The following is a 23665-nucleotide window of genomic DNA, read 5'->3' as shown; positions in this document are numbered from 1 at the left end:
TCACAAAATGGAAAACAATACTAAAAAGACTAAATTTGTTGAATTCCACCTCACGCAATTTTTAAAAAATAATCTCTAGTTTCAACTTAATTACTAAAGAAACACCTTTTTTGCCTGGGAAAATAGTAAAAATATTAATATTCCATATTTTTCTCAATCAAAGTTAAGTTTTAAGTATACATAAATAACCCAAACTAATAACCTGACATAAATAGTTGTTTCCAGTAGTAATTAAGTTGAAATAAAGTGTTATTTTTAAACAGAGTGCGTGCGCTAAGCGGAATTCCTTACAATTTATAACAGTTTTGGTTATTTCTCTGTAGCGTTAAAATACACTAGTTTATGATTTCGTTAATAATGAAGACAGGTGTCTAGCATAACTACACACATCAATAGTTAAAACGTAAACAAATAACAAAATAAACGATAAATAAAGTAAAAAACAAAGATATTTACAAACGCGTGTTTCCTGACTATATCTTCGCTGAACAGTGTATCACCGGGGAATAGGAAGTTACTTTTCAATAATCGTTATTTCACCCATTGGACGCCGGTAAACGATTAATCGTTCTTCTTGGAAATGTGAGAATTTATGGTCAACAAAGATCGTTATTTGTGTAAAAATCTCTTTTCATACTCCAAGCAGGTCGGTTACAAGACAGTACCTACCATATTATTGTAGCAATTCTATATCAACGTCCCAATATCACACTCCTATGCGACGGATTCAACAGCTAGGAAACAAATACTACGATGTTGTTGATATATTTAGTACATCAATTTCAATATATAAGCATACCCTATTGAAGTTTTTTTCATCAAGTAGTGGAATATTTTAATAAAGGTATTTAATTTGATTTGACTAACACATAATAATTTTGTAAACTGAAACAGAAAAAAATATATTTTGGATTTTTTATGTTTTGTGCCTACATGCTGTGTAGATCAAGTTCAGTGATATTTTGACTTTAAAGTTATTTTTCTGCAATTGTTTTAAATAGTCGCCTGCACTATTTTCATGTATGATTTCGTAAATATTGTATATATATATATATATATATGTAAAAGCCTTAATAGGCGTGAAATAAATAAATAAATAAATAAAAAACATTAAACGGTAGGAAATATGTAGTTATAGTTAATATAGTGTAGTTAATATGGGGATTTTTCATACACAAAAATTGATTTAAGGCCAAAATACGATATGGCATTAATACCTAAAACTCTACAAACATTTAAAAAAATTATATTTTTCTTTTTATGTATTTAATATTGAACAATACACAATTTTCCAAAGAAAGTGGATCAATTTTTTAAACTTTCTAACATCATGATTAATTCGATTATTTTGTGGCCTATTATTTTTAACTTGTTTAAAACAATGTAGCTCCATAGGTAGGAACTCATATCTTCTTATATATATAAAAACACAAACACATATATATATATATATATATATATATATACACAAATGATACAAATATATAAATTTATGCCGAGAGTGATGAAAATTTGCACACTTTAAATTAAAGATAAGAGGAAAATCACGGTATTTGAGATTTCGAAAAGTCATCTTCATCCCTTTTCCCCAACCCTTTAAGCAGAACAGAGAGAGACAACTAAAAGTGTATTAAGTAAGGGAAATGATTACGGGTTTTCCAATAAGTGTTGTTATTTTGATATTCAATCGTAAAAGATCAATAGTTTCGTTGCTTGTGTGGTACGTAGCGCCGCGCCGTCTTGTTGAAAGTAAACGCTGTCCAGATCAATACCATCCAATTCCGGCCATAAAAAATCATTAATCATCTCTCGATAGCGCAATCCATTCACCGTAACTGTTGCCCCAGCCTCATTTTCAAAAAAGTAAGGTCCAATGACTCCGCCGGACCATAAACCGCACCAAACAGTCACACGTTGAAGATAAAGAGGCTTTTCAACAATAAATTTTGGATTTTCAGATGCGACAATTTTGCTTGTTGACGAAGCCACCGAGGTGGAAATGGGCCTCATCACTCAAGATGATTTGCATTTGATTCGCTCAAGTGAATTTTAATAATTTCAATGCGTTGTTGAAGCGTGTATCGTTCCATTTTTATTAATGGCGTAGATTCTACTTGTCAAATGACAAAAAATGACAGCTTCAAAAGTAACATCTACCGAAATAGCGGGCTATTCAAAATAACACCTCTTATTGGAAAACCCTGTACAAGTAAAAAATATGAACAAATTTTGTTTAAATTCAAACGTTTTCAGGTTAAAAAGTTGAATATTTTGTATGGTAAAATAAATATTCTTCTATGGAAAAATATTTTTGTATCTAAAAAAACATTGGAATTTCTAAAAAGTTACTTTTCTTTTTTTACTAAGGAATCACCTCCCGAAGTTTACTTGCACTTTACTCCCGGACACCCTGTATAAGAGCTCCTTTTCTAGCATGTCCCAGGGAAAAATCGTCATCCAGAGGGTTAAAAGATTACGAATCACGAGAAAAATTATCAATGTTGTAATCTTATCAAGAAATAATAATATTGATAAATTAAAAATTTAGTAGCTATTCGATTACACATTGAAGATTGAGATTATGAATTGGGTTAAATTATACAATAATAACACATTTCCACTCACGAATTACCTGCTATACTGTATGGCTAATCGTCCATTAATCACAAATAACTTGTTACTTGCGGTCATGTCTACATGTACAATTCAACAGATAATATACAGGGTGTCCGAAGGTAAAGTGCACAAACTTCGGGAGGTGATTCTACGGGGTTTTCCAATAAGAGGTGTTATTTTGATATTCAACCGTAAAATATCAATGGTTTCGTTGCTTGTGTGATACTTAGCGCCGTCTTGTTGAAATTAAACGTTGTCCAGATCAATACCATCCAATTCCGGCCATAAAATTTCATTAATCATCTCTCGATAGCGCAATTTATTCACTGTAACTGTTGCTCCAGCCTCATTTTTGAAAAACTAAGGTCCAATGACTCCGGACCATAAACCGCACCAAACAGTCACACGTTGAGGATAGAGAGGCTTATCAACAATAACTCTTGGGTTTTCCGAGCCCCAGATGCGACAATTTTGCTTGTTGACGAAGCCACCGAGGTGGAAATGGGCCTCACACTCAAGATGATTTGCATCTAATTCACTCAAGTGAATTTTAATAATTTCAATACGTTGTTGAAGCGTGTATCGTTCCATTTTTATTAATGGCGTAATTTCTTCTTGTCAAATATTAAAAAATGACAGCTTCTAAAGTAACATCTACCGAAATAGCGGGCTATTCAAAATAACACCTCTTATTGGAAAACCCTGTATATGATAATACAAGTAAAAAACATAAATTATTTTTATCGAAATTTCAACGTAATGCTAAATCACCATTTTGATTAATCTTTATAACGAATTGGTGTACATTATGAATACCAAAAAATTTCTTTAGATAAATTGAAGATTTTCCTATCGTTTCGCTTGAGTAGAATACAAATAAAAAAATAAATTACTCAATAAAAAATATAAATGTAAACTACTAAAAAATATGTATGAACGCGTAAAGGAAAAATGTTTAAAAAATACAGTATTATTGCCAATATTATCTGTGACAGTTTCACTTGATTAACTTTTTTGATTTCCTATAAAATTATTTACAAAATAAATAAAAACCAGTCTTGTGCTAATCGAACGTTTCTAGACTCCGTTTTTCAAGCGATTTTAATTACTATTACCCACAATATAAGGTATACCAAGAATATACACATTTTTAGTTCTTTCAAAATTCAGTAGCTCATAAAAAAAATTACCGTGAATACATTTTTAGTATTATTTCACCCGCCATGCCTTCATTATGGCGGGTTAATTTACAGATTGAAATTTTTCATAATATGCATAATAATTGATATTAAATAAATTTAAATTAGTAACATACTTTTTTGGAGAGAAATACTATTATTTATATTACTATGACCATCGCTACATCATTCCTTAAATTTATAATTATTAGGGTTGCCATAGAAGAAAACAATAAAAAATTTAATCAGTTTCCATCAATTTCACATCGATTAACGATAACCATCTAATCGAGTATAAAATCAGATTGTTCGTTTCAATAGCAGATACTATCAAAACCTTTGCCTTGTTATAGTGATATTAGTGAGAGTTATATTAGTGAGATATAAATTTAAAGGAATTTACTATTTGCCCATCGAATAAAATAAATAGCGTCCCCTCTATCTCAATCATTATCTTGATGTACCTAATATCTAATATAAGATCAAGATTTATGTGTCGATTAAATTCATAATATGGTAATAAAAAAACACTATTTACTAAGATAATCTTTATTTCTTTTAGTTCAAAGGTCGGATGCATGTTATCAGTGGCGGCTCGTGACAAGTGCACACGGAGAAAGGTCGGATGTATGTTATCAGTAGCAGCATCCTGTTAAAAAGTGTTGGTAAATTCGTTATGATATCGGAACACCTGTTCATCCACCTGCATTTTACCGCCAAATTGAGAACGAAGCGCGGGTGTTTTTTTTTTAAATTTTAGCGCCAAAATTAGACTTTCCAAAAAATCTTCATTTCTTATGATCTATTTGATATTTTTCGATGAAACTTTCAGTGTTTCACTTTTAAAAGATGTCTCTATTTATTTACTTAGCAATATATATGTAATTTCTTATTTTATGAATAAAAACTTTCTACTTTCTTGGGAATCATAGAAAAAACAGTATTTCACAATCGAAATAACATATCGAAATTTATTCATACAAAATTACAAGATTATTTAGAAATTTTCAATACATATAAAAAAACTATAACCTAATAGTGCTTCAATGTGTGATAGCGTTCGAAACACTTTCCTTTATGCAGGGCACATTGCAAAACTTGCACATGTACCGCGTTTCACTGCGTAGTTTGTGAGCGGAACATACGCGACAACGATTTTATTATTTTTATTTTTTTGTTGTGTCTCAAACTCATTGTATTGACAGGTAGATAGATCGGGTACCGCCGACAATAGAAAACACATGACCCGCACCCATTTAGTACCCCTTGTTTACAAGTATCTCGCTCCTTACCGATTTGCGCAACAAAACGAGTAAACTCGTCTCGCGCGTCTTACAGTAAAAAGGCGTATGACGAGTTTTCTTGTTTCCCGCAAATAATGTGTTGATAATATATCAGAACAAAATTCAAAAATGCGAGGTCTTTTACGAACACGTGTTCGGACATCGTGACAAAACATTGGTATTTAACTTAAAGTTTTTTAGGTTACCTATCAATTATGGCCGACAATCCCGTTTTTGAAAAGGAATTCGAATACGAATAATTTTTAATAAATAACTAATATTTTTTATCAGGAAGTTTTTTCCGTGAACTTATAAGTGCTAAGGTATTATTGATGCTGTTGTAGCCGAAAACGGAAAATGGCATTATTTATATTATTGTAGCCGAAAACAGAAAATCGGTAAAATTTCCTGAAAATCTTCATTCAAAATACAGAATATTCGAAAAAACGTAAAAAAATCGTTTTGTACCAAACAACTAACAATACTCTCGAATTAGAATTTTTCAACACTATCACACTCATATGTCACGCCGCTAGCACGCTTCATATCCTTATTCAAAATTATCCACAACGCTGTTGACAACTACTACCTTCTGGAAAATGTTCATTTCCATTGTCCAGTTCAAAACACACGGTCAAACCAACTATTCCACATACCACACTCTAAAACTAACTACACACAACATTCATTTTTCAGATGGACATGCACAAAATACAATAACATATTTTCAGACGCCGATATTTTCCATCTGTCCTTAGTTCAGAGTACTAAATGCATATTGGAGAAAATGAAATCATTTTTTTTAATTACGTACTCTCTCCCCCTGCGGTGTGTAAGATATCTCAGTTATTTTCGTTAAGGTTTGTAAGATATCAAAGATATCTCAGTTATTTTCATTAAGGTGTGTAAGATATCAAAGATATCTCAGTTATTTTCATTAAGGTGTGTAAGATATCTAAGATATCTCAGTTATTTTCATTAAGGTGTGTAAGATATCTAAGATATCTCAGTTATTTTCACTAAGGTGTGTAAGATATCTAAGATATCTCAGTTATTTTCATTAAGATGTGTCTAAAGCTGGGTCCAGACATGTTCTTTTGTCCGTACCGTACTTCCGTTTCGTACCAGCGTCGCGATCCAAAAACTCTGGACGCATCATCTTTTGTCCGTACCGTACCTCCGTTTCGTATCCGCGTCGCGATCAAGAGCCCGTATCTCCGTAACGTCGCTGCGATCATCGCGTGTTCATTTCGAAAGACAGTTCCTCCCATGCATCTTGCTTTATATTTTTATTGTAATAATTCCTATTTCCGGGATCCCACAGAACTTCCCTGGCCCTATATCCATCGATAAGCTTCACAATATTATAGTTATCCCACTGCATTTTTCACGCTGATTCGGGTAGTGACAGAGAACACGTCCAATGCACGCCGCGAACACGTCCAGGCTGGCGCAGACCCGTACCGTATCGCCTTTGAACGGGTCGAAAAACCGACTCGCGATGGATCGGAGCGTACCTCTATCCGTATCGAGACGCCGTACCACCGTACCGTGCCGAACGGGCGTCCAAACTAGCGTTCTTGATCGCGACGCTGATACGAAACGGAGGTACGGTACGGAGAAAAGAACATGTCTGGACCCAGCTTAAGATATCGAAAATATCTCAGTTATTTTCATTATTGTGTTTTGTTTATGTTTTCCTGTTTATTTATGTTTTTTTCGGTATCTAACCTGAATTTAATGCGGAAACTTCACTGGTTAATGCAGCATATAAAATTTTATTGTTTGTCTAAAATTTTAAAACTGTTTGTTTCCCCAATAAATAAAAATAAAAATAAAAATCTGGTATGTGGCTTCTACACTCGGGATGAAGAAAAATACTGTCTTTCTTCACTCCTACAACGCCGGAGAAAACTTAATGATATAAAATATTGTTATTTTATTAAAAAATCTCGTAAAATTATTCGATTACCTGTTACAAACGGGATTGCAGGGCTATAACGAATGATTTGACACATTTCATAACTCATAACAAACTATCAGTAAAGCACGAATATGTTTTGAGGAAGTCGGAACACGTGTACTTTGGCATCTCGTCCATCCGTGTTCAGATATATTTTGAATGACTAATATTTTATTAGGAAATAGTCATGCAGACACATTTTTTACAGTATTTGAATTTTTAAAAACCGTATTCATTTTTCTCCGTGTAGTCTCTTCGAGACCTATGTTCTCTCCTTCCTCACAGCCGAGCCATTGAACTCAATAACGAGACTTAGAAACGAGAAACGATCTGTTCTCATGTGACAAAAGTCAACGGTGTACAAATGCTTAATAATCTAATTTAATTAATTTTAACCAAAAGCACTCATGTGGCGAAGAAACTGTCATAATAAAACGTGATGTTTAATTGTAATCACTAATGCATGCCAGCATTACCAGCTGATCTGTGTACCCAGGTAATTTTAATTTATATTCCATTACGATAAATTAAAATTAATATCTGTGCAGTCTGTTACATCATGTGCAATGTGTGCAGTAGATACATCATCAAACGGTCCGAGTGCATCCAATTCGCTAATGACAATGACGAAGTAATTTGATTAATGAATTATGCTTTAATGGAGTTACTTCAACATCATCAGTCATCACACGCGCAAATCATTTCCAATCTATTATGATAATCTACCAGAATTTGTTCAATCTACATCTACATGCTTTAGAGCAGGTCTATTTCTTCTGACGTCAGTTTTTAACACTTAATTGGGGCAATGTTATTTTCAAACGCTTTGAATTCCACAATCACAATCAGGACAAAATCGGCGACGTCATTATCTATGGGAAAGTTAAAGGGGCAAAAGCACGCTACGATACTTACACTAAGTTTTGGGGTTTTAAGGTATCAGGTATCAGTCCTTAAAACTTAAGATAGACTTCTGCATGGCAGAATTCAGAGCGAAACGAAAGGGTGACTTAAATATTTTTCGTATTTCGAGTGAAAATTACATTTAATTTAACCGATAACCTTTTGGAATCTGCTCCAATAACGACATTCTTCTGAAAACTCGTCGAGAACTCTGTTGCAGATCTCTGACGTGAAAAACAATCACTTTGTAGACACAACTAATTGTCGGGGATCTCCCTCCCCTGGAAGACATGGGTCTCACTAAACTAACTATATCGTAGAACAATGATCCCTCCACCAGTATCCAAGAGGCAAGTCGTTGCTGAATGAAGTAAGTAGATACTGAACTCCAGATCCTGATCCTGACTGTCTGATTGAATGAATAACCTCAGAATCCTTTATAACCAGTAGTGGTTCTTCGCCAATCTCATTGGGAGTTCAATGGGAGATTAAAAAAGAAAGAAAAAATCCAATGTTGGTCTTTTCCTTATTATGATATATTTTTTCCTAGATCTAAAGGATTGATGATTGTTGACTCTTGCAAAATCAGTACAAATTCGATGTTAACAAATTCATCGGTGCTGTGCACTAAAGCAGCTAGTATATTTCCAAGGTTTGCAGGTCTACCGCCAATAGTATGTTTTGTATGAACTTGCGAAATATAACCGAAGGTCCAATAGGTGCTGATATTCATAACGCACCAATGGAATTTGGGACTCATTTCGGACTCACTCTTGGGCAGTACAAATATTATTAGAACCGAATTTAAACGGCTCGCTGCTTAGAGTATGGTAAAATTTTAATCATAGTTTGTCTTATTTTCTTATCTTTTCTTATGTGAGCTCACTGCACAAACGCACTTTAGAGAAAACCGAACCTCTTCCACAGTACAAAGAAGAAGTCGATGTCCAGTTAAATATTCCAAAGTTTTGTCAGCCTAGTTTTAGTTGGTTTTGGCCGTGTTACGTGACCAAGATAGTCCATTATTTTCTTTTAATTTATTTTTGTTAGCATGCTTAATTAATCTGTCGTCGGGAGCGTTACAATAATTTATTATCATTTCTACAAATTCCACGCACGTCAAATTCTTTATAAATCTACATTATAGCAGTTATTATGATAATTAATCAACAATTAAAGTTATCAACCGGCAAGTTGTCATAATAAAACCGAAATAGAAGAGCAAATAACAAGTAGCCATCATCCGGCAAACGACGAAATACATCTTAATGCGGGTCAAGATTGTTGAAGGGTCAAAAAGCATTTTTTTGTTTGTTTACTGGAAACACTCTGTAGAATAATCTTGTGGTCTCCTTTTAGAACTATTATTAATGAGATTCATTATCTTTTGTGCCCCTGCTGACGGCACGGCCGCAGTTCGCTTAACAAGTGATACGTAATACTATATAGGTACAAACGTACGGTGGATTTTAACGAATATGTAGGAATGTAGTTTCATACGATTTGCTTGATTGACTGCATGTTTGAATCATATGGCTGAACGCGGGCTTTACTGTGTTCTAGCAAACTGTCATTCGGACCAGCTTAGATTTGAAGCCTTTTAATGTAGGTATCTTTAATGAAAATGAGGTGTACAAACATTAAGATGAAGATATCAATAAACATAGTCAATAACAATGAAAACGAGGAAATCAACAAACTTGAAAGTGAGGTCTACAAACATTAAGATGAAGAAATCAATAAACATAGTCGACAACAAAGAAGATGAGGAAATCAACAAATGTGAAGGTGAGGTCTACACATAAGAATATTGGAAAATCAATAAACATCAAAATGAGGAAATCAACAAATATGAAGGTGATTTCTACAAACATGAAGATGAGGAAATCATAACGAAACACTAACACGACAACCCATAGATCAGATCGGAAGAGGAATCCCTAGTGAAGAGGATTATAAAGAATGTTATAAGTACTATTCTACTATGTTTCTTTATAGACATTAACAAAAATGAAAAGAAATCAGTTCGTAACTTACGCGAAAACAACCCTAAACTTAAAAGATATCAAGTCACATGACAGTGACATAATAAAGACCACCAAGATGAGATCGTCTGGGCGCTGATTTTGCCCATATTAATCTGACGAAACATGGCACTAAGACAGACTACCACAAAATGTGTAGCTGCAGAATCTTTTCTGTCAATTCTGGAAGATCTACGCATCCACAATAGGTTATCAACTGACCAACTGACCGACTATAACGCATTCAAAGATATTTTGGACACGTTACTCGCCAAACTGAGAAATCCACTCTGAAAAAATTATTGTCACTGGCAAAGTGTTTGGCAGGGGAAGCAGAAGAATGTCGGTCTCCTTGGCACGAGAAGTGGAGGAGCCAGGTCCTTGATTCTCGAAGAAGTCATTCCACTCGAACAAACAGAGATTCTACCCACTCGTTGTTCGAGTGGAATGACTTTTGACGTTTGGTGTACGTAATTATGTACTTTTGACGAGACTCAAGAATAAGATCGTCGACCAATGTATGTACTTTTGACTATTGCAAGATACCCTGGTTGTTTAGACTAATAAAGTAGGGGTTATGATACTCAGCAATGAGCAGAATAATTTTTTGACAATTTAATAATCTATGGCTCTTGCGTTAGTATTTTTAAAAATATTTTAATTAAGAAATTTGAATGACAGATCTGGGCAGAAGTAAACCCAATGATATCCAGTCTTCAATACACTGCTTCATGTCAGAATTCTAATGAGACGTCTCAATAACGAATGTAGCCACAATAATGATAGTAAAAGGCAGATAGGAAATACCAATTGTGTAACAGACTGATATTTAATAAAAACGTGGTGGTTCATTAGGTGCCTGTCAGAATTGTTTGTGTCTGTTGTCCATCAACTTTATATAACAAGAGATATTTTTTGATATGTGTCTGAATGTGAACACATTTTATTTAACCCTTGGAGTGTCATTCTCCAGCGAACTACTACTCCAACTACTCGAGCGATGGGTGTTCAGTTTTCGATTTTACCGTTCGATTTAATTAATATCACTCTTCAAATTATTAATATGGAAACATATGAGTTGCTTTCTGCGGTTAAAAGCCAATAAATCATATTTTTAGGTTTTATATAAGATTGGTACATTATAGCAAGCGATCGCTCAAAACTTTTTGCAAACTTGCCATAATATGGCAAATGGTTCATGTTCTTAGTATCCCAGGGGAAAAATGTCAATCACCCGCAGCAATCACCAGAGATGTGTTTTTATTTTTCTCTTAAAAATTATTAAAAATATATACAAAATGAAGAAATACGAAAATCTTCTTATTGCATTTTCCATAAAGCTAAATAAATGATATTCACAATTAAAAATAAATAAAAATTGTGAGGCTTTCCAGTACTACTAAGGCTTTGAAAATCAGGAATATTTTTCACTTTCCAAAAAAATTCAAAGATAAAATTAATATATTTGCACGTGACGAAACGAGAGTCTAGAATATTTCAAATGCTTTATTTCCTTGCCAGGCGAATAAAAAATATGTCAGTATTACAATATGTTACAAAATACAATAAAACCTCGGCAAGTGGAACGAAGAAAGGAGTGCAAAGAAAATATATGACGAGAAAGTGAATAGTAGAAGATGTCGGGGACCCCCGAGGAAGACATGGCATGATCAAATGAACCAGATACTTGTGTCGAGCCATGGACAAGAGTTGGAATAACAAAAGAGTATGTGTGAGACGATGTATGAATGTGAATGAGGCAAGGAGTGTGTGCCATGACAGAGTTGTTTGGCGGTCCGTCCTTTCTGCCTACCCCTGCGGAGAAACGGCGTGATGGTTAGTTAGAATCCACGATGGTTTCGTCGGCACACTACAGGTATAAACGTCAAAAATCCATCGCGGTTTTCTTGGCACATTAAAGGTTAAATTATGAGTACATTGTTGCCTGATTTTTGTTTACAAAGTATAGACATACATAATATCGAAAGATAAATTCAGTATTAGGTTGGTGCGTTTCATAATCCATCACATGTTATAACCATCATACACAACGTTCCACAACATTGATTCTCAGCCCGTTTTAGTTTGTGAACAAATTGTGATCAATTATCAAGCATAACAACATCCCCGTCATGTTCGACGACGACTGATCGGAATTTGATCAAAAGCTAAAATGAACAGACAACAACTAATAGTGAATTTGAATAATACCGTGAAACGTGTCCAGACAAACAACGCTTTCAACAATTTCTATAAAAAGTTATTTGCATTTATTCAGCTTTTCGGCTTTCGGCAGAATAGTTGTCAATTTGTTGTGCAAATTGCCAATAAACGACTTAAGATACTTAATCGTATTCGAGAGAAAACTCAGGGACAAGACATGATACGATAAACTCGAGCAAATACTTTAGTTTGGACATTTCAAGAGTCGATTAACAGAATATTATTAGATTAGCGTATTCCAAGTCGCGCTCACCTGATTTGAGCATTTGCGACTTCTTCCTTTGGGGTTACCTGAAGGAAAATGTTTTTAAACATCGGCCTCATACCTTGGAAGAACTCAAAAATCAAATTCGTGAGGAAATCGCCGCTTTACCCGTCGAAAAGTGCCAAAATGCGGCCGAAAACTTCAGAAATCGCCTGTATCCATGTATCGCTGCAGAAGTCCATCGTCTTTCTGATGTTATCTTCAGGACTTGATGCATAAAACGGCATGATGTACCGAATGAAACAAAATAAACCCCATTTCTTTAAGTTGCGTCGTTTTTTTAATAGCCCTTCCAAACTGCCCTGTCTGTTTTGATGCACCCTTTATAACACAAACAAATAGAAAAAGTACAAAAGAGATTCATGCGTTACCTATATATGAGGGAATATATGTACTACCCTTTCCTGTATCCATCCTTATTCTTAGCAGGAATGCTCGATCTTAATACATTAGAAGCCCGCCGAAAAATATTTTTAGGAAAACATTTTTTTAAGATAATCTCTGGAACTATACATAATCCACCTATTTTGAAAGAGATTAACTTATATGTCCCAGACAAGTATACTCGTGGAAGGTCCCATACCCTTTTTTATGCTCCAAAAGCGAGGACTTCTGCCTATCAGAACGCCCCAGTCAACAGAGCGACTGAACTGCTCAACGAGTCTGCATTAACCATCGACATTTTTAACGTAACCTACAGGCAGTTTAACAATTATCTTTTGACGTATGTCACAAAGTAGTGAAACTGACCTTTTTATGTGTTTTGCTATACTTTTTGTCTAATTTGTAATCTTCTCCATAATGTATTGGTGAATAACCGTTTTACGGAGAACATGAAAAATAAATAAATAAAAATAAATAATAAATAATAAATAATTAAATCATTTTCCAAATTGAAATATAAAAAATTGTGATCACGCAAAATCGATGAATCACCGATCATTCGCTCGATCTTTTTAACAATCGAAATATTTCGAATCATTGCAATAGACAAACGATTCTTGGACAATCGATTGCGATGTCAAAATGCATTCGAAAACACAGTCCGAGACAATCGTTTTAAAGCTATTTCTCCCGCTGACACACATAGATTCGTCGATTAATCATCTGATTATTTGAATGTTTCAATTGTCTCGATTTTGCCCATCACTACAATAAAGTGATTTTAAAGATATTTGCAAAAAAATAATTACATATCTAAGGAATATGTTGTTTTGAAGATACCAATTTTCTTAATGGATTAAATTAATAGTTTATTTTTAATGATAAACCCAATGTTTTTAAGAGTCATGTTTTTTTTATGCATAACACAAAGGATAACATATATTATTTTTAAGCAATAATAGTTAGACTGAATAAATTGAAAAAATACATGCCTGGGCTCCAATAATTATTGCATTGAAAAAAAATATTTTATCCTTTGTGCTATGCATAAAAAAACTTTGATTCTTAAAAACATTAGTTTAACATCATTAAAAATAATAATATTTGACAAGTCAAAATATTTCACAAACAAATGTAGGAGATTTAGTATTAACACTTTCTTTCCTACAAAAATAAAGTTGAAAGTTTTCTATTTAAATGATTGTTATCTAGCTAATAAGCATACATTTTGAATAAAAAATACTGGTATATATTGAATAATTTGGCGGGTTCTGAATAAGCCTACGTAGCGCAATTGGTAGAGCACCTAACCGGCAGTCCGAAGGCTGTGGGTTCGATACCCGCCGGCGGCATATATTTTTTCTCGTAAATTTTTTTCAATTTATATAGGTGTTTCAGGCTTATAATTATTGTTCAAAAATAATAAATTAATAGTATAGGGTTTTCCAATAAGAGGTGTTATTTTGAATAGCCCGCTATTTCGGTATAGGTATGTTAATTTGAAGCTGTCATTTTTTGACATTTAACAAGTAGAAACTACGCCATTAATAAAAATGGAACGATACACGCTTCAACAACGCATTGAAACATTTGTTTGTATTGAAATCTAATTTGTTTATCAACGACCATTCAGATAGTGCATCCATGCTGGAAGGATATATGTCAACCTTCCGGAAGAAATTTTCTAAACCATAGTGAAAACACTGAAAACTCTATCAAAATCCGTAGCGTAGTTTAGAAGAACTAAGAACACAAACAGACAGACGCGGATAGCGACTTAATTTTATACTTTTTAGAGATAGAGATAACAGAAAATGATTTGTCAATCCCGACTTGATTGTGACTGTGATTTCATAGGTAAAGGGAACCATCTATTTCATAACCAACACATCTCCCATAGGTGACCCAAGTGATTCGCTACGTTTAGTGGCTTTAGCAGGAGTAGCCGGGTTCATCGGGTGAGGTGTGTTCAAGATACGCCTGCACACCACCTGCGTGGCGTGCCAGATCGGGAGAGGCTGGTTTGGAGAGACCCTTTGACCTCTACAACTGGTCTCTGGCAGAGGGATGGGTATATTTATACGTCACTCACCCCAGAACACACTGAACCCCATATTCCTACCCACCCGTCATACCCTTCCTTTCGATAGAAAGAACCCCCACACAGCATCCCCAAAGATATGACATAGGCCCTGAAAGAAATTACTTATTAAATTTGTGGTCATTTAGGTAGATACTAAGAATGCAAGAAGGCCGACTTTCGCAAAAAAATAATAGCGATGATTATTGTTCCAGAGGGGAAACGTTTATTGAACCGACCCAGGTAAAGTTGGGAAAAGCAACGGCCGCTGAAGTAGCCAGGGACAGGGACGCCTGGAGGCCCTGGAGGGATCTTCCACTTATGGAAGTGATGGGATCCCGGCCTGAAGAGGACAAGGGGAACTGATTTTAAGAGGAAGCTACAAGACAAAAATGTGTATATTCTTGGTATACAATATGTATAAAATCGCTTGACAAACGGAGTCTACAAACGTTCGACTTCAAGCAAAAAAACTTGTTTTTATTTATTTTGTAAATAATTTTATAAGAAAGCAAAAAAGTTAATCAAGTGAAACTGTCACAGATAATCTTTGCTATAATACTGTATTTTTTAAAAGTTGTTTCCTTTACGCGTTCATACATTTCTATTGAAAAAAAATATTTTTTAGTAGTTTACATTTATATTTTTTATTGAGTAATTTATTTTTTTATTTGTATTCTACTCCAGCGAAACGATAGGAAAACCTTCAATTCATCTACAGCATATTTTTTGGTATTCATAATGTACACCAATTCGTTATAAAGATTAATCGAAATAGTGATTTGGCATTAAGCTTCGCCTTAACTGCCAACGTTCTCCATCGCACAGATAGGTTCACTTGTAATTTGGATAAAATCGTAATACGCATCATAAAAATATATTTGGGTTTGATATTCCTACCTTCCTGATGATTTTTAACAAAAATTGCGCTCTAAAAATTGTCCATTTATTATTATGCAAAGGGCATGCTTAGGTAATCAATGTTTTTTGAAACATCATTTCCATTGTGAGCTATGTAGCATTCAAATAGCCATTAAGGCGATGCCATATGTAGTAATGTAAAATCATGTGTTTTTGGTTTGAAAATTTGGTCGCCTAGAAATGTTTCAGATGCTTTAATTAAATACTGCGAGTAGAATACATCTTGGCCTTTGAAATTATCGAGTATTTTTTAGATAAGTCTTTTTATAAGCCCAGAAAAAAATAATGTATAAGGCCTATGAAAACTGCTTTAAAGTTCAAAATCTCCTACTTACGAACCCATTTTTGGTTATAATTTTATTGTATAATGTGAAAAATTACGTTATTTATAAAATGATCGGAAAAAAATTTAATATTTATGCCTGAACATCCACAAAATAAAATAAAAGGCACTTTTTGCCCATGTTTTTTTTCTTGCATAAATCAAAACAGGCGGATGGTGTTAAGCGGGAATTTAAACCCTATCGCCATCCACGTAAGGGTTGTTATTGATAGCGGCTCAATTTAAAATATTACACGACGTAGTGCATCGCCTTTACCAACCCTTCAGTATTTTCAACACATTTTTTCAGTTTGCAATAATTTATGTGTACTTCAAATGCGCTATATAATCGTATTTTAACTCTACGTAAAAACAAATGCTGCTTTAGAAACTAGAAAATATTATCTTTCCGATGTACGCATTAAAAATAAACATTACTATTTATAAATAATAAAATTTTAATATCAAACGAGAAAAATGTTGACAAAAACGCTAATAACATTGTTACTTAAATTTTTACTAAATGGGGAATTTGTAAGAAAACTGACTTCACTTTTATGTCGTTCATATAATAAAAAATAAATAATTATTTTGAAAGTTAAACCGATTGTTACGAAAGCGGCGCGAAATATGAATTATTCGTTTTGGCTAGTTTTAATATTTTTTTAATGACATCCAGTATTTTTTTTATTTGTTTTTGGGGTGTTAGGCCGTGTTGCGCTAACTCCTTCTTTAGCCAACGTTTCGGACAGCATTGCAGTGTCCATCATCAGAGCAGATGTGTCCTGCATAACACCCCAAAAACAAATAACAAAAATACTTTTGGCCGTGAAAATCTTAAATTATATTTGAAATCCAGTATGGAAAGAATTATTATTTCTATTTCTAACGTCGAAAAAATTACGTTTTTCCACATGATAAAAAACTTACTTAAGTAGCAGATTTACTAGCAAAATATCTCAAGATTTTTACGGTTCTGTGTTAGTACCTACAATTTTATAACAGGAATTTTTTTATTATTGAAAACTCTTAAAAACACACGCGTTGGAGCTTTGAAATATCAAAAAAAAATTATGAAGAGACGCCATAAAGTTCGTAAACTGAAGTTTTGAATGAGAAAAAAAAGCATTTAAAAGCATTTTTTTATTAAAAAAAAAACTTATTAAATAAAATTATTGTGATCGGTCAGTTAATAGAGCGGACTACCTAGCAAACTCCCCCAATTTAAAATGATGGCAATAAGTGGATTTCAAATATAATCCGAATATACGTATTCAATTTATCTTTCTTCGAAAAAATTATTAAATAAATTTGACCATATTTGAACAACGATAAACACCAATAACAAAGATATATATTTAATTATCACACAAAACCAACGCACTATTACCACTTCACTAAAAGTTCACTTATTGATTTTGTTCTGAATTGATTTAAATCACTTACTGACTAATGTAAACTTTAGATCGAAGGTGTTGCACTACAATAAATAGGCATTGTACTGTATAATACGTTAGGTCTCAGGTACCATTACCATGTACTGGATTCTGTGTACCGTAGTGAGAGGACAAAGCTCAAACGTCGACTGGTATGGAGAAACGCTTGTGTCCAAGTATGTATCCATTGGAGGTATCAGATGTTTTCAATTCTTGTTTAGGCGAATAATTAATGTATAATAAATATTTATATCAGGCAAACATAAACGATTCAGCGCTGGGTAAATTGGTATAGGCTTGGCATTAGGCTATATTGGACGAACTCAGTGGCGGAGCATTTAAAATTCTCAGCCACAAATTCAGAGGTCGCGGGATCGATTCCAATGTTCTTTATGGAATTAACCCTTAATCACTCGCGCGGGGTGCTGTCAGCACCCCACGCATTTTTTTAACGTAAAAATTAATAATAATTTGTCTAGTTACGAGTCCGCGCGTCTCAGTACCTTCAAGTGACCTTTAAACCCGTCGACACGGAGAGGGAGGGGCAGTGAGGTGCGAGCGCTCGCAACGTGTCAAAGTTTTCGTGGGGTGGTCACGACACCCCGCGAGTGCTCGTGTTTTACTTTTGCGGAGGTTATTTTATCGGAGGATACTATATTATTAAGAAAATTTTATTTGATTTTGTTAATTAACCCTTATATTTATGATTTTCAATGAGAATGTTTATGTTTATGCTAAGAAGTTGTATTTTTTGGTTCTTTGGGGAAAGATATTTATTTACATATGTACTACGTCACACAACACTAAATAATAAAATGCTGGTAAAATTCCATTAACTGATACTATATGTATAAAAATTTACTTTGAACATGTGGGGTGGCCACAACACCCCGCGACTGCTCACGAGGCTAAAAACCGCGCGAATGATTGAGGGTTAACCATGTTTAATAATCAGATCTGAATAGCCAGATCCTTCACAAGCAACCTCTTCTTTCTCCCTCCCTTCACAACATACCCCATTTGGGGATGTTATACTCGGAAAAAAATGAGTACGGATGATTTATCAAAATACTGTTAAAAATGTGACTGCATGTCCATTTGTAAAATCTTAAACATGATAATTTTTAAGAACACCTGTTCCGACTTCCTCATAACATATTTTTGCTTTATTGATAGTTATGACATCTGTCAATTCATTCGTTAAAGACCTCCAGTGCCGTTTTTAACAGGAGTACCTATGAATAATTTGACCAGATTCTTAATAATTAACAATATTTGATATCAGTTTTCTCCGTGTAGATCCAGTAACTCCGGGCAGTTAGGACTATACCTCTACCTCCTAATTAAGTAGAGAAATGTTATAAATTGAATATGTATGTATTATAACAGGCTGATGGGAACAAAATAAGCCCTTTTGGTTTGTATTAATGAAGTCCCCGGCGTTGCCCAAGCTAAAGCTTAAACGCAGATATCGAAATCAGATGTAGACAATAATTTCCCTCATAATTTGAATGTCAAGTGTGCGAAAATAGAAAAAATATTTTCAAAATATCTTGTAACTTAGTACAGCGTTTTCCAATAAGAGGTGTTATTTTGAATAGCCCGCTATTTCGGTAGATGTTACTTTTGAAGCTGTCATTTTTTGACATTTTACAAGTAGAAACTACGCCATTAATAAAAATGGAACGATACACGCTTCAACAACGCATTGAAATTATTAAAATTCACTTGAGTGAATCAAATGCAAATCATCTTGAGTGATGAGACCCATTTCCACCTCGGTGGCTTCGTCAACAAGCAAAATTGTCGCATTTGGGGCTCGGAAAACCCAAGAGTTATTGTTAAAAAGCTTCAACGTGTGACTGTTCGGTGCGCTTTATGGTCCGGTGGAGTCATTGGACCTTACTTTTTCGAAAATGAGGCTGGAGCAACAGTTACGGTGAATGGATTGCGCTATCGAGAGATGATTAATGATTTTTTATGGCCGGAGTTAGATGGTATTGATCGGGACAACGTTTACTTTCAACGAAACCATTGATCTTTTACGATTAAATATCAAAATAACACCTCTTATTGGAAAACCCTGTAGTATTTAAAAAACAAATCATAAATTTAAAAAATAATCACCTACACCTATTTTATATAAATACTAGCTGACATGTACCCGGTGTTGCTCGACTTTTCTCTACTTTAAATCAATATAATAAACCTTCTCAAACAAAAGCGTGTGTTCTTTTTACGTCCAACAGATGACGCTGTTTTTCAAAAAAAGCTTGTTTTTACCTGTCGCAGGTAACATCTATATAATATAGGTATGTAAAAACACACGCAAATTCGAATGCAATATTGTGTCAAAATTTCAAAGCAATCGATGAAGAACTCTCGGAAATTTAAGATGTTGAACAAACGAACATTTAGGACGGGTTTTTTCGAAGAATTTGAACAATTCATAAAATTTCAACGTTCAATTTAGGGTTCTGTGAAAGTCCTTTTCAAGTTCTGCTATTTTATCATTATAGGCTAGTTGCTTGACAAATCTGAAATAATAACAAAACTTAAAAAAATCTTTCACAGAACTTGAAAATTAACTTTGAACTTTGAACAATTGTTCTAATTCTCCGAAAAAAAATATAGATTAGAAAAAAAATATTACGTAACATTAAATTGATATTTTAAAACTCCATGGCCTATGGGTAATGAATTTGAGAGTTGAGAGAAAAAGCAGTGCAGACTTCATGACGACACACCTCGCCGTACAAGAGAAAACCGTTACAGATAATTTAGTTATTTCCATAGATAAATACAACGATACAGAGGTGTATTGAGATATTGGCACTAAATATTTATGTATTGGACTCCCCTACGCAAACTTATATTTATAATCATATCGAATTTAACGTGACAAGTGACGAGCGACAAGTTGACGACTCTGTTGTCATTTTCGTTACGTAAATAAACCTCAAGTACCTAGGTATGTACATAATAGTAGAATAATACGTAAATTAATAATGTAATAAAATTGTAGAATTATATTGTTTATCCATAATTTTTTACAAGTTTCAATGAATCGCCGAATTGTATATTATAGCTAGATCGCTAATCTCTGGTGGAGTGATGTGATGAAATACCATTAGATCTGCGAAATATATCTACGATCAATATATATAATATATAAAATAATAGTATTTTTTTCATCTGAGGGAATTATGTTTTATCCCTCCCAATGAAATAGGCCACTATCTGGTGCAGTGGAGTAATGAAATTTCATTAGATCTACGGAAAAATACACATGTAATTTTGAAAAAAAACTTCTTTTTTTTTCATCTGAGGGAATTATCTTTTATCTCTTCCGATGAGATAGGCGATATCTGGTGCAGTGGAGTAATGAAATTCCATTAGATCTACGAAAAAATATACATATAATTTAGAAAAAAACAGTTGTTTTTCATCTGAGGGAATTATTTTTTTATCCCGCCCAATGAGATAGGCGAAGTGGAGTAATGAAATTACAGAAAAAAAATTATATATATATATATATATATATATATAATATAGAAAAGAACATCATTTTTCCATCTGAAGGAATTATGTCTAATCCCTTGTTTTAACTCCCAATGAGGCCATGCAATGACACTTCTCAGAATCGCCCAAGTTTAGCCGTGTTTGAAATGGCTTTAGGTTTGTGTGGTGACCTGGACTTATATCCGTAAAACGACAGCAATTTGGGAGGCGGTTGGGTACCGTTTATTGAATAACCAACACTCCTGCCATAAGTCCCCCAAGTGATTTGCTACGTTTTGTGACTTAGCAGGGGTGCCCGGGTTCATGGGGTGAGGTTTGTCTAGGTCTTTAAACGGAAGATGTGTTTGCCCACCTACTGTGTAGTCGGCCGATTCGGGAGAGATTGGTGGAGTGAGACCTTTTTACCTCTCCAGCTGAACTCTCTCGACCCATCGTCTTGCATCGCAATGGGAGGGATGGATTCATACTTCCGTCACTCCTGGACACATTGACGGAGAAAACTCACTCATATAAAATACTGTTAATTTAATAAAAATGTTTTCAAATTATTCGTTTTCCTGTTAAAAAATGGGACTGCAGGCCTTAAACTAATGACAGAGTTCCTAACAAAGTCTCAGTTAAAGCGAAAGTTTTACGAGGACGGCGGAACACGTGTTCATACAAATATTGATATTGACATACTGATATTGTCGGATTCCGTCATAATATTTACTAGGAAAAGGATACGTGCACTCAATATATTCTGAATAACTAATATTTTATCAGGCATGCTATCACTTATTGAACAGCATCATTTTTCTCCGAGCACCCACGCCTTTTTCATTCCCAGAACCCAGAAGACCCTCCACACAGTATCCCCAAAGATTTCAAAAACAAACAAAAAAATAAATAGAAATTTAAACAAATTAAGTATTGCAGAACTATGTTAATCCTATAGTATATTCTCTATGTGGGTTTGATGTCAAAACATTATCAATGTGTATGTGGGTACTAATTAGGAAAACCATGATTATAACATCTGCTGTGAAAACGTATTAACACAATTATTACTTACCGGTTTCGAAAAGTCATTTACTTTTTTTGTGAACTGGCATCAGCGAGACTACGGCATCCCTGTTTGTGAACACCATGCCACCGTTCCCACTGCCTGAAAACTGTGGGACTGTGGCATCCCTGTTTGTGAATACCATGCCACAGTACCACTGCCTGAAGTCAGCGGGACTATGGCATCCCTTTTTGTGAATACCATGCCACATTACCACTACCTGAAGTCAGCGAGACTATGGCATCCCTGTTTGTGAATACCATGCCACAGTACCACTGCCTGAAGTCAGCGGGACTATGGCATCCCTTTTTGTGAATACCATGCCACAGTACCACTGCCTGAAGTCAGCGGGACTATGGCATCCCTTTTTGTGAATACCATGCCACATTACCACTACCTGAAGTCAGCGGGACTATGGCATCCCTTTTTGTGAATACCATGCCACATTACCACTACCTGAAGTCAGCGAGACTATGGCATCCCTGTTTGTGAATACCATGCCACAGTACCACTGCCTGAAGTCAGCGGGACTATGGCATCCCTTTTTGTGAATACCATGCCACATTACCACTACCTGAAGTCAGCGAGACTATGGCATCCCTGTTTGTGAATACCATGCCACAGTACCACTGCCTGAAGTCAGCGGCACTATGGCATCCCTGTTTGTGAATACCATGCCACAGTACCACTGCCTGAAGTCAGCGGGACTATGGCGTTCCTTTTTGTGAGTACCATGCCACAGTACCACTGCCTGAAGTCAGCGGGACTATGGCATCCCTTTTTGTGGATACCATGCCACAGTACCACTGCCTGAAGTCAGCGGCACTATGGCATCCCTGTTTGTGAATACCATGCCACAGTACCACTGCCTGAAGTCAGCGGGACTATGGCGTTCCTTTTTGTGAGTACCATGCCACAGTACCACTGCCTGAAGTCAGCGGGACTATGGCATCCCTTTTTGTGGATACCATGCCACAGTACCACTGCCTGAAATCAGCTGGACTATGGCAACCCTATTTGTGAATACCATGCCACAGTACCACTGCCTGAAGTCAGCGGGACTATGGCATCCCTTTTTGTGAATACCATGCCACAGTACCACTGCCTGAAGTCAGCGGGACTATGGCATCCCTTTTTGTGAGTACCATGCCACAGTACCACTGCCTGAAGTCAGCGGGACTATGGCATCCCTTTTTGTGAGTACCATGCCACAGTACCACTGCCTGAAGTCAGCGGGACTATGGCATCCCTTTTTGTGAGTACCATGCCACAGTACCACTGCCTGAAGTCAGCGGGACTATGGCATCTCTTTTTGTGGATACCATGCCACAGTACCACTGCCTGAAGTCAGCGGGACTATGGCATCCCTTTTTGTGAATACCATGCCACAGTACCACTGCCTGAAGTCAGCGGGACTATGGCATCCCTTTTTGTGAGTACCATGCCACAGTACCACTGCCTGAAGTCAGCGGGACTATGGCATCCCTTTTTGTGAGTACC

At 35.0% G+C, this 23665-nt stretch overlaps 1 protein-coding gene across 1 annotated transcript in view; it reads right to left on the bottom strand.

Moving 5' to 3' along the window:
• The window catches only part of LOC149410287 (organic cation transporter 1-like), a 42634-nt gene extending 24920 nt beyond the window's left edge, over window positions 1-17714 (bottom strand). The window contains exon 1 of the mRNA XM_089648549.1: window positions 17697-17714. The gene's annotated coding sequence lies outside the window, so the exon portion shown is untranslated. The remainder of the gene's footprint in view (window positions 1-17696) is intronic.
• Window positions 17715-23665: the final 5951 nt, after the last annotated feature.

The sequence above is a fragment of the Hesperophylax consimilis genome, chromosome 28, assembly GCF_061612785.1.
Source record: "Hesperophylax consimilis isolate HC1 chromosome 28, BYU_Hcon_1.0, whole genome shotgun sequence".
NCBI lineage: Eukaryota > Metazoa > Arthropoda > Insecta > Trichoptera > Limnephilidae > Hesperophylax > Hesperophylax consimilis.
The sequence above is the reverse complement of the archived record's forward strand: the minus strand, read 5'-3'. Positions and strand labels throughout refer to the sequence as shown.